Source organism: Poecilia mexicana, unplaced genomic scaffold, assembly GCF_051168715.1.
Source record: "Poecilia mexicana isolate PSO_F unplaced genomic scaffold, ASM5116871v1 scaffold_11, whole genome shotgun sequence".
Taxonomy (NCBI): Eukaryota; Metazoa; Chordata; class Actinopteri; order Cyprinodontiformes; family Poeciliidae; genus Poecilia; species Poecilia mexicana.
The window spans coordinates 16,302,642-16,322,474 of record NW_028263380.1 but is presented as its reverse complement, the minus strand read 5'-3'; the positions used below and the strand labels follow the sequence as shown (position 1 = coordinate 16,322,474).

Sequence of the window (19,833 nt, the reverse complement as noted above, 5' to 3'; positions counted from 1 at the left end):
CACTACCCTGCAGAGATGTGTGCTGTGTTTTTATCTGTTCTGTCTCTTCATGTGTGTTAAAGGTCTTCCGTACTTGGTCTCTGTTCGAGTTTTGTCTGCAGAAGAGAGCAAATGGGAAAACATTCTAGAAAAAGGCAAGAGTGTAACACAGCCAGCAGTGTTGTGTTGCTAGATTGCAGTACACCGTGACTCATAATGAGTCTAACAAGTGATAGCACTCACTGCAGTCGCCATCTGCGGAGGCATGTAGACATCCTGACACACAGTATGTGTGTGTCATGAGGATTTCATGAAGTAATTTGACTTTGGAGAGACGCACAACTCTGCACTTGTTTCTTTGCAGTTTGAGTGTTTTCCAGGCAAGCAGGGTGGCTGTGTGTGTGTGTGTGTGTGTGCGTGCGTGTGTGTGTGTGTGTGTGAGTGAGAGAGTGAATTTTTTTTATTTATTTATTTTTTTAATCCTAAGCGGTTGGCAGCCCCGGACCTACCTCAGCTGTTTGTTCAGTCCTCGCCAAATTTAAGATTGCTTTTGGCACATCCAGATTGCAAAGGTGGGAAAGAGAAAACATGAACGAACAGTTAGACCGAGGAATCACTGCTGTTTGTTTTGGAAGTTTGACAAATGCACTGTGTTTGTTTATTTATATTTATGCACAGTACCAGATTGAAAATCTCAACACATGCGTCTGTTCATTCCCAAACACTCCACATTTTGGACTGATGCTACTGCAGGGAAAATAACACCTAAGAAAACTCTATATTGGTTTCAGAGAAAGATTTAAGTCAGTGATAATTATTGAATTTTATTGTCTTAATCTCTTTGTAACTATGGATTACTTGGTTTGTTGCTAAAATATGGTGTAGATTTTATGCCAACAGCATGTTTAGAAATATGTATACTGAAAAAAGAAAATGTTGACGTGCTCGATGCATGTTGTCCCTGCTGCAAATACACTGTTTTATACAAAACTTTACATATTGCATCGAAGCTAAATATTCAGCATCTGTCTGTAATAAACTTTGCAGCCCTGCATCTCACAATCCCGGAGGTGGTTTTAACTCTGAGGGAAAAGGAGAATTAATGCAGGTTTGGGTGTTTGGAGATAAGGAGCAAATTGTACATCCATTCCCTTTGCTTTTGGGATGCATTCAGGAAGCAGACCCCCACGCCCCTCGGCACACACACACACACACACACACACACACACACACACACACACACACACACACACACACACACACACACACACACACACACACACACACACTCACTCACACATTTTCAGAGCACTTATTGTACATCCTAAAACATGCCGTGTCCCTCAGGAGCCTAAAAGGAAAACGCCTTCTTCCTCTCAAAAGCAGCTACGCTGCTCATGCTTTTGCTAGTATTTATGGGTGAGTTGCATGTCTGTCTGGATGATTGCTTGCTTGTTGTTCTTGTACTGGAATCAGGATGTTGTTTACCACGGATAACTTGGATAAACATCATCCTTGTCTTGTCAGTCAGTCTTTCACTTCTTAGAGTTAGGATTAGAGCTTTCACTGTCAACCCATGTGGTTGCGTTTGACAGTTAATGTTGCGGTTCAGTTACGTAATGTGATAATACAGCTGGAAAAAACTAGCCTACAGTATTGTTTTTGACTATAAATGTCTGGTGACTCGTATGTTTTTTTTTTTTTTTATGTGCAGTTCGCATTAGCCAGTCTTTTTAACATGTGGACTCCAGAAATCACAGCCAAAATCCCTAACATCAACGTAAACACTGACTTTTCTTTCCTTTTGCTGAAATGCAGCTAAGGTCCCACCCAGTGCAGCTCAACAAAACGTAAAATACAACAAGTGTGTTTTATTTAAGCCAAGAGCAGCAAGTTTAACTTGATGCTGTTGTTGTTGTTGCAGGAGTCATAATGGAAAAACAAGCAAGAGTAGAACAGTTTGATGCAAAACAGTTTGAGACACGTTGACTCTGTTTAATTAATAGCCTTTTTGCTTGATGTTTATTTGCTATTAAAATTACTTGTAAATTGTTCTGAACCTAAAAAAAATTAGCTTAACTTCATAATAAGCCTTTAAACTCCCTTAAAGTGCACTTTGAAGGACATTTAACATGTTCAACCCTATACTCCGTCTAAGTTGATGCGTGATCTTTGCAAACAGCATTAATTTAAACTTTGCGCAGCAATCTGTTATAACTTTAGTGTAATGCTTATCAAACATATCTTCAACTGCAGAGACTGAAGTTTACTACACAAGTTTATTGGTTAAGTAATTGCAGGTCTGGCTAGTTGTGCGATTGGATTTCAGCAGCCTGACGCAGCTAAAACAGAGCTGTTTAGAGGACCAGTGTGCGCATTCATGCACTTTGATAGATGAATGTGCAATGCGGTTTGCTAGCTGTATGAACTGAAGGTTGCTACAATGCCAGGAAATGACATCAGCAGTGATGACTTATCCCTGCTCGGGGCATGCACAGTCAAGGACAGACGGAGTTGTTCTCACTTGGAGCAAGCCACCTTTGGTCAAGCGGGTCACTGCAGAGTGTCACCGGTATAATAACTGTTTAATACAGTTGGCACTGTGTCAACATGAGAAGCAATGCAGCTTCCTCGGTTAGAAGTGTCTGGACAAGCCAATGGTTGTTGCAGAATTTTCACTGAACTGTGACTAAACTATGGTTACGAGAAATAAACAGCTTAGATGCTCCAATGAATTGCCTCTCATCCTTTGATGAGTGAGTTCATGTGTGTGCGCACTGCTGTCGTGTTTTAGTGAACAATCAGTGTAATTGCATTGGAGTGAGTCAGAAGGCTGGGAGAAAGAAGTAATTGTTGGTCATTGTTAAATGGAAAGACAGGAGTAATATGAGAGGAGCAGATGTTGAAGGGAAGGATATTTTTTCTGTATTTTCCGCTCATATTTTCTCCTCAATATAAAACCCACTATCTGTGTTCAGCTTCACCTGCAACATGTTGATGTTTCACAATGGCTTTTAAACAGGAAATCCCCTCTTTTGATATGGTTTCTCTGACGTCCTGCTGAGCAGGGCCTTAGTTTACCATTCTCCTAGTCACAGTATCTCAGAATGTGCCCTCAGACATGACTAATTTATTAATGTCATTAAAAAATGTGGCACATTCTGGTACAAACCATTAACTAATGAGAGTGTAGAGATGCTCCCACTTTCTTTTTGGATGATAGATCAAATCTGTTCCCACATGCTTTTTAAATCTGAACCAGTACTATTACAGTTACTATGTCCAATTAACAGTATTTTGTGTTTCCATAAAATATCTTGATAAGATACTGTTAAAAAAAATAATTACAAACCAATTGATAATAATAATGTACCTGGGAGTCGCCACCGTTCATCAGAGTGATAAACCGTCTCTCCCCAGAATCTCTCCTGTCTGCATTGTGCAATTGCTGGTTTTATTAATGGTGCAAATACAATCAGACTATCTGGCTGGTTTGGAGGGGGGGCGGGTCAGCTCCCCTGGTATCGTTGTGGGTTGGGACCACGGCCTCCTGCAAAAAGCTAAAACCTGTGAATAATGGAGAACTCTCTAAAAATGCTTCTGTCTATTGTAGTAGTTCAAATACAAAATGTACCTTCATATGCATGTACACAGTGGAAACCATCTTAGCACTTCTGCTGGAACGATTTATAGTCTTCCTTAACTTCGCTCTTCGAGGTACAGCCAATCAGCAACAAGGAAGTATCTGGAGCTTCTGGATGGATTGTGCTTTGTGCATAGGTGTTTCAGCTCCCAAGCTACATTTTCTTTTGAATAGAAATGCTACTACAAAAAAATATGCAAATGGGCACATTTTCCGATAATTCTTTAACAGAAAATGTTCCGTATTTTCCGTATATCTGAGGTCATATCTGAGGCATCAGATATGAGACAGAAATATCTGTGAATAGGCAGGGTTGAATACTGAACTGTGAATAGGCAGGGTTCCACTGTAACACTTTGATGTCACTTTTAGGATTGTTGCACATTAACTTAGCCTGGCCATTGCTTTCTTGAGCAAGTCTGCTCAAAAAACATTCAGGATGGTTGCACAGTCTGGCCTTTCTCCCCTTGACTCGGATATCCCCGGTCGATTTTTGACCAGGGACTTTGATTTTCTGCACTGTTTTGGAATTGTAGTCTGATTGGTTTTAGCAATGACAGCGGAGGAAGTAAAAAAAAATCTTTCAGTCTGTTTTGGTCACGCTTCCACATGAATTAACATTAGGGCTGAAACGATTCCTCGAATGATTCGAGTACCTCGATTACTAAAATTCCTCGAGGAAAATTTACCTGCCTCGAAGCTTCGTTAATTTATGTTTTATTAGTTAGCGCACCGTGTTCCGGCCGGGACTTCATTTGCGTTGCGCGGAGCTCTCACTTCCGCCTCTGAGTTGTTGACAAAAGCTAAGTCTCAGCGGCATAAAGTCCAGTCTTCAAGATTGGCCCGTGGGGATTTTATTGATTGATGATAATGCCCGACTTTTTATCGTTTTTGGGGAACCAATAAGCATCCTTAAAATGACTGGGGGAATGCCTGGAGTACGGCAGCATTTCTCCTCCGGGGCTGCTGGTTGAAAGCGAACGGCGGGAAGAGCGCTGAGGTGAGCGGATAGCCTGAACAGGGCGGGCGGCTGAGTAGCTGATGCTTACCGTGTAAATGTAGCTTTACCGACGAACCGCACAATAAATTTCATATCCCGGTCTGAAGAAACGGGTGGCGGAGCGCATCGTACATGGCTGGTAGATGAGTTTCTGAGTGTGACCAGTGAAGGTGTCGTAAATATCCCGTATTGCTTCCCCCGTGTTCGTCCCCCGGTCTAACGGTTCGTCAGTCCGCTGGTCTATTTCCTCCCCTCCACCCCATCTTACGTTCGTTCATTCGCCCTCTCCTCCCACTCCAGGCGGCATTTCCCGTATTTTCAAACCCAAAGCGTGACAGGTTAGGTGGCAAGGTGAGTTTAATTAATCTATTAAACTCACTGAAGATGAATACATAAACTAAAAGCTGGATTGTAGACATTTTTTATAAGCATATTTGTGAGCCTGCCTCTTTGTTATTAAATTCAATATAATTTCAGATTTTTCTATAACTTTTCTTCTGGTTAACTTAGAAAGTGAGCTATTATTGTTACAGGTTAGTTTTCTAAACTACAAAAAAGCAACTGTTAGGGATGCTCAAATATGAAAAATTGGACTGATATTGATATCTGATAGTAACACCGGTATTATGCCAGATTTACCAATATTTCATTTTATAATTTTTTTTATCCGATTACTCGATTAATCGTAAGAATAATCGATAGATTACTCGATTACTAAAATATTCGTTTACAACAGCCCTAATTAACATTAACATCCATCTTGTTTGGATGGTTCTCTCCTCACGGTGGAGGACGGTTGCTTAGAGTACTGGTAATTTTCGGTAAGCTTCATAGCGTCAAACTGGTGCATTACATACCTCAACACAGTCTGCGCCTCCAGGGTGCAATTGTTTTTCAACAGCAAAGAGCCCAGACCTTCTGTACAAAGCAAAGTACAAGGGGCTGTTTTTTTTTTACCAAGCTAACCAGAATAACCAATTCTATTTAATTACAGATTGGAATAACTTACCACAAGTGTTGTTAGATGTATAGGAACAGCTAAGTTGGTTTTCCCAACTTTATATTAAAGTGTTTTGTATTTCTGTAGCTCTACACTCTGTCTATTCTTTGTCCAGCGTCTTTGACAGACTCCGCAAAACATCTTGAAACATTTTATGTTTGCATAAACGTAAATACTGAAATTAAAGGGAGCTGCTAAAGAATCCAAGGGCTAAGATGTAAGGGTCGGTTCTGGAGGGCTTTTGACATGCATGGCATTTTATCCCAAAGGTTTCAAATCTTTGGGATTTGAAACCTTTGGGATCAGCATTTATAAACGTTGATGCAAAAAAGAGATTTTTGCCAAGTTGCTGTTTTATATTAATCGCTGAACAGGGCGTCGTATAGCATAAACTATCATTGTTGAACCAGCGGAGTAATAGTCGTTTTCCAATGGATGGTTCTCACTACAATTGCAGTGTGATATCGTTGTGTGCAATATCAGCATTGAGACAGACTGTAGGGAATGTTAGACTGTTAAGTAAGGGTTGCCTGAGGTTCATGTTCCTAACACTGATATCAAATCTGACCAGGCGGAAAAGCTCTCTGCCCTTGATACTTAACCTAGTTTTGATACTCACCACTGACTTAGAATGGTGGTGCTTGACATGCTTAAGTACATGGAGGGATCATAATGACAGAAATTAAATACAGAAGTGATATAAATGGTAATTTATCTCAAGTGTTCATAATAAACCACTTCATAAAGAGCCATGAAGTCAGGCTTATTTTCCCCATCTGTGAAAGCTGAAGGCTAATGGGTTAGAGGTAAGGCGGGTCTAATTAACATATTCATACATTCTTGTATGCAAATGAGGCAGTGATAACTAAACCATCTGAAGGCATCAGGGTTTAATCTTAATGGACAATTTTGAGTATTTTGAAAAAATTATAATTTAATTTGGCAGAGTTGGAGCAATAACCGAATGTGTTCAAGCTTACTTAGCTTTATATCCGTTTGTTTTAGGGTGACAGTTTTCTATAAATATTTGACTGTGAACAAACTAAAAGATTCCTCAGGAATCCAGCCAATTACTCTGTAAAAGCCTGGTTAAAAAAGTATTTATTCCTTGAGAATTATGTTGGTTTAATTAATTGCCTTAATCTGTCATTTTCATAAGACTCTTCTTGGTTAACTGTGGATCAGAACCACAATCTTTAAAATCTTTAGACAAGTTTAACTAATTACATTAGTGTGTCTCAATAAATTAAGATATAATTGAAAACTTACATGTATTTCTGTAGTCCAGTTCAACAGTTGAAGCTCTTCAGATTACAGAAGAGAAGACCATTAAAAAGGATTTTTAATTTAAATAAAATGTTTTTTTACTGCTGTGTTATGGCCTACACAGTCGTATAATATTCAAATTATACATTTTGATTGCTTAAAAAAAATCAATTCAAAATGAGTAAAAATCAAAGGATTTGAAAACCAAGAGGACTAAACTCTTATACATTTTTCAGGTAAATTGGCTGTTTATTCCAACATCCACCTACATTTTACTGCTTAATAAAATACTATTGAGGATTTTGTCTTGACTTCACTCAGAGCCAGGGAGAAAATAAAAACGACACAATCACACCTGTCCGCTCAGCCAAATCTATGACCTCACGTCTTCTGTGGCGCAATCCTCAGCCACCATCATGCAGTCGGTCAGAGCCATAATAACCTGCAAGGAGAGCGACAAAGATCGGTGGTGAAACACCTGGATTCATGCCCTGTAGGTGACGTCAGTCTCACTAATGCTGGAGTTCCAACGCAAACCCAGGCTGAGGTCAGATGTGGGGATAATCCAGCAGTGTCTGTCCTTGAGTCAGTGCATACATGTCTGCCTTTGTCGTTAGTCACCAGTAGGCTCCCTCTTGTAACAAAGGTTCATTGATGAATTGCACTATGGCTGTTTGTTTGCAGCAATGTCTCTCCACTCTTTGTTGTGCAGAATAATGTAAAACATAAAGGATAAGTTGCTCCGTCCTGATGACTGTGCAGCCGCTAACGAGCCACGTTAAATTGGTAAAAATTAGTTTTGGCTTTAGTCTTTTTTTGATACAATCTCTATGAATGTGCTGTACTTGTAATACATTATGTACTTGAAACTATGTTTTATTTAATTTTTTAAAAGATTTCGACATATTCTAAAAAGTTTTGGGTGCTCAGATGAAGATGAAAACGTACCACTTTAAAATCTACTCCACTAGAGGGTGGTGTTAGTGCACCAGCATCATGAAGCTGGGATTCTCACACTGGGGCAGAGATTAGATCAACCTTATACATGAGAGCTACGGTAGTGTGTGTGTGTGTGTGTGTGTGTGTGTGTGTGTGTGTGTGTGTGACATCTTGAGCTACTAATCCAGCGGCCATTAATCTCCTTTACGTCTGAGTACTTCTCATCTTGTCTGTTGGATTGCGGCTTTCCCTTTTTTTTTTCTTTGAATGTGTAGACGATGAAGAAACATATTTCAACCGTTGCTCGAATGTTGAGTTGGACCAGCAGTAAGAGTCACGCATTGCTGAGTACTTCATTATATGGAATGGTTTTTATTTTTAATAAAATATTTATATAGTTCACCATCACTCTGCAAGAATTTACCAAAATAACCTTGGATTTTAGACAGCAAGCTGTGATGAGTTATCATCGATATTGAATCCCAACTAATACTTTGGATTTTGCTTAATTACAACTTGAGCATCTAACATGATTTATGAAATCTATTTGGTATTTTAAGCCAGAAAAAAAAATCCGCATAGCTACCAATAATAAAACAATTTGCTACCTTTAATGCTGGTTCAGCTTTATTTGTTTTAGGCCAATGTTGTTTTTTGTGTTACTCAAATACCCAAATCAGATTATTTCGCTGTCCCTGATTTAGTTTTTCCCCCATGTCTGCTTGACTTATAGAAAGGTACGGAGAGGTTCCTGACATCAAGGCATACCAAGGGGTTTAAAAAGTTCAAAAAGACCAACTTTTTCCCTAAATAAAGCCTTTATTTAGCCAGGGAGTGAAAACATCTCTTCTTCCTTGGAAGTCCAGGTCAAATTGGCTGCAAGAAGCACTTCTAATGGTGTATAGCCAAACATTATCAGAAAGGTTAACAGAGCTTGAGAAAACAAAGCAATTTCAAAAGCTGTTACAAAATAAAACAAATGGTTAGACGTTAAAACTTTTAAGATGACGAAAAACAAACCATCATAAACAAAAAATAACTCTAGATTATATTAGTATAATGGCTCAAGATTGATGAGACTTGAAGAAAAGTAGTTTAATAATAGATAGTTTACTGCGGTATAAAACATGATATGACAAAAGCTTTGAAAGTTAAGCAGGTAAATTACTTAAAGCTTAAAGGTACAGATGATTGTGAGAGATTCAATTGTTCTGCTCCGGCCAAGGCTTTACAAAAGAGAGAGATGTGGTCATATGAAATGGCATTTTCAACCTAAATAAAAACAACCAGTTGAGGTGTAAGCTTTTTTTTTTTAATCTCTTATCACAGTGAGCATCAAAGGATAGATTTGTCTTCGAGCTACATCTCTAAGTATTCTTATGAAGTGACATTGACCCTGCTCATTTAATCAAACAGGGGCTAAAACAGATCTTTATGAAACACCGTTACATATTGTAAGTGGAGCTAACACAATTCACCGAGTCTCAAATAACAGAAAATAAGGATGTGGAAATTAAGTGAGTGCTTTATATAAAGATGATGCAGTTTTACTATTGTATATTGTACTATAAATATAGTAAAAACCATGGTATTTTTACGTAGGGTTTTCAGAATGTCATACCAGCCCGTGCCGACTTGTAAAGTTTCGCCCATATGGCGTGTGTAAAACGCGAGATGAATGGGATTTACTATCCACACCGCATGGAATTAGATTAAAGTATAATTGGATCAAATGTGTAAAGTCAGTGGAACAACTGACTGCTTCTCGCCTTGTCTCACTTCTCTTTGTTGCTGTAAAGATGGATGATTTCTGTCGCAGAGCGCTGAGTGGAGAACATTACATTATGACTAATTGAGTGGCTCCTCAGGGGTACGTTTGTGTGTCAGAGATAGAGTAGCTAGATGCAACATTTCCTTATGGTTGTCGTTATCTGCTTATTTATTGCGATGTGTGACTTTTTCATTGTTTACCTTTGTTGGCCTTGTTTTGGTTTCTTTATCCATCTTTTTTGTCTCGCAGTTATTGCATAAAATGTTCCCATGTGTTTCCTTTTTCACTTGCTTCTCCTCTGTCTCCTGTACATCTGCTCCCCCCCCCCACCTCCATCACTCTCCTGAGGGATCAAAGCCACTCCCCCATTTCCCTCTCCCTCTTTCCTTTTCTCTCTTTCATCTCCCTCCCCCTTTCATGCTTACAGCCTGTCTACTGCTCCTCTTTTCCTTCCTCCTCTTCTTTCACGCGTGCCACTCATGCTGCTCTGTGTTGGTTTGTAGTAAAGTAGTAGTTGGTGTACAGAGAGGAGGCGGAAAGAGCTGAGCTGTGATCTTAAGTCGACATTGGCGTTCATTACTGAATGAACTGGGAAGCAAAACCCGAGGCACCAGAGCACTGAAGGCTGGGATTTTGGCTTTTTCCAATTTAGCGGTAGAAGAGGATTACTGGTCTCTTCTTGACTTCTCCTCACATTAGCCTGTAAATGGAGGGACTTTATCATGGTGAGAGTTTATCACACATTTCCGTTTTGTGATTGTATATAGGAAATTGTTCATTTCTCTGTTATGTTTGTATTTATTTTTCAGGTCAGCCAGTTATTAGGAGACTTCCAATTCTTATATTTCTGTGTGTGTTTAGTTTATCTGCAATTGTTTTATGATTTCCTGCGTCCTCATGAGTAATAAAGGAGTTTTGTTTTCTGCCATCTGTCACCCTAGTGATCAAAATCATAAATTTCTCTTGACGAGCTGTAAGCAAAGATATCAAGCAGATAATTGTGCAATTCCTTCCTTTTCTGTTGAATTTAAATGACTGCATCTATCAAATAACCTGCTGCACATTGTTTCAGTCTGTTACCTAAAAAAGTTTTTAAATTAAAACTGGAGTGACCCAGAGCAGAGCCGCTGTTCCCACACATCGAGAGTAGCATGGGGCATCTGGTTAGGATGTCCCCCGGACGCCTCCCTGGTGAGGTGAAACCGACACGTCCCATGAGGAAGAGATGCAGCGAAAGATCCAGGACACACTGGAAGGACTAAGGGTGCTTTCACACCAGCCTTGTTTAGTCCGCTTTAATCCGACTTTAAAGTCTGGTTTGTTTGGGGAGATTTGAATGATCAATCCGCCTACAAACCTAGGTCTGTGTTCGACTGAAGTAAATTCTGATGCAGTTTGAATTTATGTGCCAGTGGACCGGAGACCGCTCCAACTACAGGAAGCAAACTATAGCGCAGGGCACTCTGGGTAAATACAAACGTGAAGGTCTAACGCTAGCAGGAGGAAAGGCTTGTGGTCTTTTACCAATAAGAAAAATCCAACAACCACTAAAATCTAACACTACTCCATTTTGTTTACAGTTTGCAAAGAAGGAAGTTGTGAGGTTTTGTGTCGTTTTCTTCAGGGAGTTGTAGTGCAGCGCCACCAGACTCAAGGGAGGGAACAGGTTTTTCAAATGGTTTGGATTGTTTGACACAGTGCAGTGTGAAAACGAACTCAACCAGCTGTAAATGTAGCAAATATTTCAACATTGGTCTCCAATTGAACTGAACTTTCAGGTGTGAAAAGATCCTAAGTTTCTCAGCAGACCTGGGAATGCCTTGGGATTCCCTCAGAGGAGCTGGCCCGACTGGATGAGGAGAGAGAAGTCTGGGTTTCTGTGCCTTCGTGACCCAAACCCAGATTAAACAGAAGATGATGGATGGATAGATGAATAAATTACACAAATTAACTTGTGGATATCAAAGTTATGTATGTCAGTTATTTATTTATTTTTTGTATAGCCTATTTGATGAGAGTCTTTGAGGCACATTTAAACAGTTCAGTATTTTTGACCATTTGTCTTTCAGATGTAAATTGACTTTACACTTAAAGTTAGTCTTTTTTTTTAACTCTCAGTCTTGCTCCTACTGATATTTTTTTCTGGCGGAGCTGTTAGTTGATGTATAAGTATCATTTCAAATTTGGCTTTATAACACATTTTTATTCACTTCCAGTTAATTCTGTGCAGGCAAAACCTAGAGGAAAAAAAAAGGCTATCCTGGTTTATGAACTAAGCACAACAGTTTTAACGTAATAAAATTTAACATCTAGTGTTTCAGTTGCACTTTGCACAACTTGCACCTAAAGCTAAAACTGTTCATTATTGAGGGCTAACAGAGAGAAAGTTGCATCAGTCAATTCTGTTTCTCTTTGATTGTGAACATTATAGTAACATGTGAAAGTACTTGTTATTTGATCAAGAATGTGCAAGGCCTATAATTCATTTTTATGTTGGGATCTGGATAGAAAACTGGAAACCAGTATCTGTCCATAAAAGCCATCACAACTGAATGATGTATTACTTTTTATCAGTTTGAATTTCTGAATGATTTATGGCCACATGTTAACCAAATGCAATAGAGATATGAATGTTTCATCATTATTATGTAATTCAAAATGTTCAAGGGGCTGATGTATGGAGTTAACTTATTTAGGATATTTGATTAGATTATCTTGGTCTCCTGAGAAATTAATTTGATAATTTATTATAATAACAGACTCTATTATAAGTAGTGAAAGCTAACTATTTTCTGCCTAAGCTAATTCAGCTTTCATTTGATGAAATCAATTAGATTATCTTTGTTCAACCTGGTTTTATTCAACGGATATATTTGTCTGCTTTTTTATGACCAAAAGATGAAGGTGCTGAAACAAGCGGAGGGGTTTCAACTTTATCTGAGCATAACCATGAGAAGAGGTTTCTTTGTGTGTGTGTTTGCGTGTGCGCGTGTGTGTTTGAGTGTTGGCAGAACTGTTTCAATTTGGTGGGCTGTGTCTGAATACAGGCATGCTTTGTCATGCAGCATGTTGCCCACATGGCTCTTTGTGTAGCTGTCTGTGTGTTTCTACTTGTGTTTAAAAGCCTGTGTGTACGCTGTGTGTGAACTTTGCCTTAAGCCAACAATCTCCCGGTGGTGTTTTGTTTCTGGGTTATGTCATCTATATTTCAGTAAGTTCAGTTATTTTGATCTTGACTCATCATGGAGGGAAATTTGCTCAACATGAAGTCGAGCTTTTAACAGCTTATGAAAACAGACTCTCAGACGGCAGCCATTAGTGTTATTAGGTAATGGCTGCCTCATTGGTACAATAAGACCCAATGAGATTTTACTGTAAACTCTCCGAGCAGAGTACCCATCCGTCCATCTGTCCGTCCATCCATCCATCCATCTGTCCGTCCATCCATCCACCCATCCATCCATCCATCCATCCATCCATCCATCCATCCATCCATCCATCCATCCATCCATCCATCCATCCATCCATCCATCCATCCATCCATCCATCCATCCGTCCATCCGTCCACACATCCGTCCGTCCAGCCATCCGTCCATCCATCCATCCATCCATCCATCCATCCATCCATCCATCCATCCATCCATCCATCCATCCATCCATCCATCCATCCATCCATCCATCCATCCATCCATCCATCCATCCATCTGACCAGCCTTTTATCTGTAATAGATAGAAAGATAGATAGCCTTAGAGTTTTTTTTTTTTTTTTTTTTTTTTGTGGTCATTTTGTATTTAATGAAACTTCCGGTTATGTTCATGTTTTCAAAGTGCTTAAAAATGAATTAAAATGAATATAATTTACATTTCAGCAAAACCTCTGAAGGAAAATCTGAACCATAGTCATAATTAACCATTTTACTTCAAAATGGATTAAAAGAAATCTGGAAATTTCAAAGAATTTTGCCATAGAAAAATCTGTAGGAGCCCCGTGTAAAGGTCAGTTGCATGCCTGTATCAACGTAAGTAAAATTTCCTCAATCCACTTTACATGCCATAGTCTGTTAAATATATAATCTATTAAAAATCATATCCGCAGCCCTTCAGATTACATATTTCCATAATTGATAAGAAAACATTAACATGGTCTGTTATGCTGAGCTAGTTTATACAATTCAACAAAGTTAAGCTGAGCAAATAAAGAATGTGCAACTGTCGACCAATCAAAACTGAGGAGTAATTTTTCGTCTCGCCCAGCCGCTCCAAAGTGTTCCCTCTCATGTATGATGAAGGCAGGATTCAATAATTAATATCACATTTGCATTCCTTCCACATAAACATGTTTTATTCTCGTAAACAACTGTAAATCTGTAATTCAATTAAGAACTGCACTTTAACTGATCCCTTTTCAAAGATTTTAACCAACACATAAATATCCCTGGTACCATTTAAAAATGATTTGAAGATTTAATCTATCGTCAGCTCATTCGTCCATAATCTGCAGTGCTGAATTAAACATGATGTATCTGCTCTGAGTGTGATGCATTAACATGCGAGGATCTTCCGTGAGCTGCTGGGGTTTATCGCAGCACCTGAACGATGCACACTTGAGTGAATGTCTGTCTGCTTTGGGCAGATAAAAGTGCGAGCACTCATGCGCCTCCGTGACCTTATTATGTTGCGAGTGCATGTAGGATTTATCTGCAGGGTGTGCATCATCTGCAGCCTGTACGTAGGCAAACGCGTTTATATTAGCAAGGGGCAGCTGCTGGGTAATTATTTGATATTTATCAGAGCCCGGCTCCCGTCAAACTCATTGCATAAATAGATAAGCAGAAGAAACGCAGCTTAGTCATATCAATGTTTCATAGCTTGCTCTTAACTGAGAGCAGCAACTTGTGCAAATCACGCTAAAGGTCAATTTCAAAATGGTGAAACGTGATTGACAGGTGCGTTCGCTGCCCCGAGCATTGTGTTGTTGCATTGCTAGACTGTACGCTCGAGTAACACCTTTACAGACTGGCATGTGTGAATACATGTCAGCTGAGCTTCAACATTAACCTTTCAGCATAAACTATCAACTAATTCAGTCAGCATTGTAGGAAGTCTGTGAAATGTGGCAAAAAAAAAAACAAAAAAAAACAATGTCTGTTTGAATTTTTTTTCTTAATAATTTAATTCTCTAACCTTTTCTAACTTTCTGATCTTTTCCAAACTGATCTAAATTCAGATGTAAGACCAGGAGTTTAGATGCTTGCTTTGCAGCCTCTGGTAATTGTTCTGTATAATTATAGTTAGCAAAAAAACGGGGGTAACGTGCAATTATCCTCAGCTTGAAGAGACAGTGTTTGTGTACATCTGGGTACTTTTATCTGTCTGAGTGGGACGGGAAGTTTTACCTCGGTCTGCTCTGGACCTTTTACTTTCAGCCAGATTCTGAATACTTTTCTTTATCTATGACACAAGACCATATTAAATGAGTAATAAAGCAATAAGTAATTTGAAGCAGCCATTTTGGAGCCATTGTGTCAGCATTTAATGAAGAGCAGACGTACAAACTACGACGAAAATGGTGCCCAAATTTCTGTTCACTGGAATATATTAGTTTTCCAGTAGGTCGCTTCCATCTTATATGTTTTAGCTTTCAAACTTTCTGTATCATGGAGCATACTCAATTTGGAAACATCAGGGTTAAAGTTCAGATCTGAAATCGCAAATTATAGATTCCAACTATACACGCATACTGTCTTTACCAGGAGGCAGGTTTTCCACTTTATACCGGCATTCTTTGTTTTCCCACACAGATTATTGCCCTGCTCTTCTTCAAGCTTCTTAGCTCACCCTCAAAAAGTCGGAGCTTGCGTGCAAATGTGCCCTGCAGCGTGTCTCTGGTCAGACATGGGAGACATTAGGAAAATCTTTAGAGCGACGAAGAATTTGTGGCTTTGATTACAATAATTTACTTTGTTTCATTCCCTCAAAATCAGGCCAAGAAGAGGCAGACATTTCTATGCTCATCGTATTAGTAAGGAAAGAAAAGATTACATTTAAATTCAAGGCTTGTGCCGTCTAATGGGGAACCACATTTCTATCTAAATTAGGCTACATTACATTTACCAAGAGGCCACATATTTTTAGCTGTTTTATAATTGCTAAATAAAATACCCTTCAGTAAAATTTACATGAATTCAAAGAGTTTTGAAGACTTATGACATCATGAAAGATAACCTAATCCAAAAACCAAAATCTTTAACTCGAAGAGTGAGAGAGTTCAGTTTGGATTATGTTGAGTGACACATGACACAATCCACACAGACTGGGCTTTGAATCCTTTTCCTGCGTTCAGCTCCACTCAGTTGGAGGAGCAGGTGTCCGCTGGGCTGCCTGTCAGTCTGCAGACAAGCTTGTTTTCTGTATGTGTGTTTCTTTGTGCATTGACTGTTTCTAATTAAATTCTTGACTCCTCACTGTATCCTGCAGTGAAATTAGAGTAAAATATCTTTTTGTACTCTTTGTATTCTTTTGTATTTTATTTGAGTGGAAAGCGTCTGCATTGATAGTTTTGTTTTGTTTGTTTGAAGCTCTTCATCCAATATTCAGTTTTAGTTCTCAACCATGAAAAGACTGCTGTCGCCGCTGCTTTCAACCCATGGCTGCAGCATCGCCAATGTGGCTACAAAACTTAGACTCCGCAGCACTTAGACTACTCTGCATTGTTAACAGAGAGAGACAGGGAAAGACAAACAGAGATGCAAAAGAGCTCAGGCAGTCTACAGGCCAGACAGCAGATGTTACACACAGATTTCAGCTCCATTAAATTGTCATTAAAGATTTTTCATAGACAGATTCTGTCAATACTAACTTCTCCTAATCAGTTCACTGCTTCAATTTACTCACATATACTGGAAGTTAAACTTTTCATTTTATTTAGTATATCTGTACATTTTGAAAGGATTAAAAAGATAAGTGAATGATGAAACTGAGGGATATTTACTACATATAACATCCATTAATCCATCCAGCTGCTGTCTGTCAACTATAGAACTGTATGCCTTAAACTTAGAGTCAACATAAAGTTTTGAAGTTACATTGTTAAATGGACTGAAAAGTACACTTAACATGGAAAACTTGATTCTCAAACTGTGGAATTTGGGCATAAAAACATATAGGAACCCTGTTGCATTTTCTAAAAAAGTCAAAAAGTGCATGCAATATAAAAACCTGCCTATGTGATATTTGGCCTTATTAGTAAAACTTGTCAAAGATTTTAATTGTGTTTTGACTAAAGCTGTATATTCACTGACAGGATATTTCATACAAGTATACATTTTCTTTTCAAATGCTAATACTGGTAATTTTGTAACCATTTTTAACATATACTATGGAATGTAAATCAGGTATCCCCAAGTGTATTATAAGCCCAAACCACCGGGCTGAGCAAGTTTTCTGGGGGAAACTTTGAACATCCTAGTAAAATTTTATTACTGCTATTACTAACTTTATATAGCTGCATTATTAGAGTAAACATACTTTAATAAAAACTCAACAACATAAAGCCAAAGTGGAAATAAATACTGCATTCAACCAAAAGAGTGCAGATTATGAAGTCTGTATACTATATTGCCCTTTAGTCATCACTAGATTTAAATAGAGAAGTTGGGCACATCCGACTACCTAATGCAGTAGTTCAGACTACACGATTTTTTGTCCCTATTTTCCCCTTACTACAATCTTAGATCGTTGGCCGATCTAAGATTGTCGTTGGTGTCCATCCTGCAGTGTGGTGTGTTACGGTAGATCGTCGCTCTGATCTAAATCAGGGGTTTTCCCTGACTGGGAGCTTAACGCTGAATATGACAGGTAGCCAATCAGAAAGCCGGATTCTCCTCCTGCTTTCTAAGGGGAAATTATGGAGGGGAATCCCAAACAGCTGACACGCAACCCAAAATCCTGCAGACATCGGAGATGATATGTGGAAACAACATTAATGTTTATTCAACATTTCATGCAAAGAATATAGAAATGACAAGGGGAGGAGTTGAAGCCAAACTGCAACCTCAGTTGATAAACCTGGTAACTTTTCACTAAGGACTTTACGCTGACTCTAGCCACATGCATCACAGGTGGATTCTAATAAAGCATTGATTAATGCCTGGTTTTAAAATTAGTTAACTGGACTTGTAGCCATTATTTTGTGCCCATGTGGCTGGACACCACATGGCATGACGAACCCGATCGAACCGTTATACCTAGGATTCCTGTCGGCTAATGGTCTCTCAGGTTTTGAAAATGGGCCGACAACTCTTTTGGTGTGCGCTGGGCATTACACTAAGGAAATAGGAAGAGAGGGTCAGTAGAGAGCACCGGAGTTGAGCCTTTTTTCATTCAGTGTCATCAACAGAAACTAAAAAGGCAGGAAGAGACGATAAAGCCGATAATTAAAATGAGGTTGATAGGTTTAATTTATCGTGCAATTAATTGATTTATTGTTTATCGTGACCGGCCTATTATTATAGGCCTGTCACGATATTGTTTTTGTAGAGTTTTCTTTCCACCATTACGTCGTCTCAGTTGACAGCCATGCGTGTCCTTAAACCCTCTGTGTATTTGGACATCCATATGCAGTATTTGTTTCTGAAGCACTCAGACGCTTATCCTTTATAACCCTCTCTCTAACACAGCCCAGTCAGTCCCATAAGTAGGTGTCAAGTTCCCATAAAGCTTCTCCTGAACTTCCTGTCAGAGCTACAGAGCTGCTCTGTCATCCAAGCTCACTGCAGCAGTCAAATACTCAAAGTATTTATAGTGACTTGGAAAAGTATTCATTTCCCATTTTTGTCATTGTACAGCCACAAACTTCTATGTAATTTAGTGGGATTTTATGTTATATAGATTTACACAAAGTGGTGTGCGATAGTGAAGTGGAAGGTAGGATAAAGATGAATGCCTCATAAAACCTTTGACAAATAAAAATCTGAGAAGGCTGACCTCAGAGGTTTGTAAGAGAGCATTATTTAACTGAGGCTGAGGTTCACCTTCCAACAAAACTACAGTTTTAGTTTTGTTGGCTTAAGTAAAGTACTGGTGTTTACAGATGCTCTCTATCCAGTTTGACATTTAAAAGAGTATGCAGCCATTTTTGTTTCAAGATGTTCAAACTATCAGTTGTTCGGGCTTTGAATGATGGAGCTACAAAGCATTTGTAAAGATTTAAAGTGTTATGTTTCCATCTATGTGCTATTTTGTGTTCTTTCATTAAAACCCAATCAAGATTGTGGTTGTTACCTGATGCTAGCCAGTTGAAGGGCTATAACATTTTTTGCAAGGCACTGACATGCTTATATTTGTCTGCTTAACTGCTCCTGAGGCCAAAGATTAAGTTTTCAAATTGTTCTTCCGAGAAGACGCAAGAAAATGTTTAAATCTAAAGGGCTTTGTTGGAAATTTAAGATCTTACAGTGGCTTATGGTTTCCTTCTAAGACTTCAAGTCTTGCTGGCGAGTAACCTGATTATTTAATCCATTTAATCCATCTTCATCTAGACGCGGGGTGGTAAACTGGAATTAAAGCAACGCAAAGCATTAACTTCCACTTGTGTCAATCAACAGAAGTATATTCCATCTTCCTGTGAAGTTTTGATGTCCAAACAAAAGGCTAGAGGTTAAACCACATCCTCATCTCGCAGCTGCTGGACCTTTAACACAAAACAATAGGGCTATTCTCCAGAGTTTCCCACTTTAACCTTTGATTACTTTTAAATACTGAGGCCTCAACATGGGAGTCGGCGGTGAATAAGGAACCGATTGGATATTGATTTGAAAGGTCAATCAATAACCGAGTGAAATGTGTGTGTGTGACCAGAAGACCACGGGTTGAGTTGTAATTCAGTTACGGTGACGTAAATTGCAGAGCAGGCCAGGATATTTGTTTGGGAGGTCATACAATTGAACAGGGTTGGGGACACCTGCTGTTTGTTTGTTTGGGGCCAAAAAAAAAAAAAAAAACCCGCTGACAGGATATTTTTCTGTTTTTCTTTCAGATATTTCCAGGATCGCCTACTACACAGGTGAGCAACTGACCCTCAGACACAATCTGTGAGATCATCCAGCTGCTTCTTTCACTCATACATAAGATAAAAAAAATCGACATTCACAGCCTCAACAGATTTACTTGTTTCTTGCTAGAACTTGAGCTTGATTTGCCACATTTACATTAGTACGCTTTGTATGTATGTAATT

General features: G+C 38.9%; 1 protein-coding gene across 2 annotated transcripts in view; it reads left to right on the top strand.

Moving 5' to 3' along the window:
• Positions 1 to 19,833, top strand: part of ptk2aa (protein tyrosine kinase 2aa) — a 69,650-nt gene that overhangs the window by 2,895 nt on the left and 46,922 nt on the right. The window contains exon 2 of one of the 2 annotated variants that reach the window (XM_088010278.1): positions 19,635 to 19,661. The gene's annotated coding sequence lies outside the window, so the exon portion shown is untranslated. Of the gene's footprint in view, positions 1 to 19,145; positions 19,662 to 19,833 lie in introns of those variants that run through there. The other variant, XM_088010279.1, reaches the window with a different exon arrangement.